This window comes from Chrysochloris asiatica, unplaced genomic scaffold (genome assembly GCF_000296735.1).
Source record: "Chrysochloris asiatica unplaced genomic scaffold, ChrAsi1.0 scaffold00011, whole genome shotgun sequence".
Classification (NCBI taxonomy): domain Eukaryota; kingdom Metazoa; phylum Chordata; class Mammalia; order Afrosoricida; family Chrysochloridae; genus Chrysochloris; species Chrysochloris asiatica.
The window spans coordinates 21025074-21025684 of NW_006408529.1; positions in this window are offsets into that span (position 1 = coordinate 21025074).

Consider the following 611-nt stretch of genomic DNA (forward strand, 5'->3'; position numbering starts at 1 on the left):
TAACCATGGCAATGAGACGATATATGATAGAATGAATGTAAAACCAATGTTCTCCCATGTAAACTATCACATAATTCACAATAAAACATTTAAATAATAAACAAACAAACAAAAAACATTGCGAAGTATGAGTATTTCTGACCACTTCATTGTGCTCATGAAGAATCCATACCTAAACCAAGAGGCAGTTGCTCAAACAGAACATGGCAACAATGAATGGTTTAAAATTAAGAAAGGTATATGACAAGGTTTTATTCTTTTACCATACTCATTCAACCTGTATGCTGAGCAAATCATCTGAGAAGCTGGGTTCTATGGTATCAAGATTGGAGGAAGACTCATAAACAACCTGTGATATGCAGATGATACAACCTTGCTTGCTGAAAGTGAAGAGGACTTAAAACATTTACTGATTACGACCAAGAGCACAGCCTTCGGTATGGATTACATCTCAATGTAAAGAAAACAAAAATCCTCACCACTGGATGAATACACAATTTTCTTATCAACAGAGAAAAAATTAAAGTTGTAAAGGACTTCATTCTTTTTGGAACAACTATCAACACTGATGGAAGCAGCAATCAAGAAATCAAATGACGTATTGCATTAGG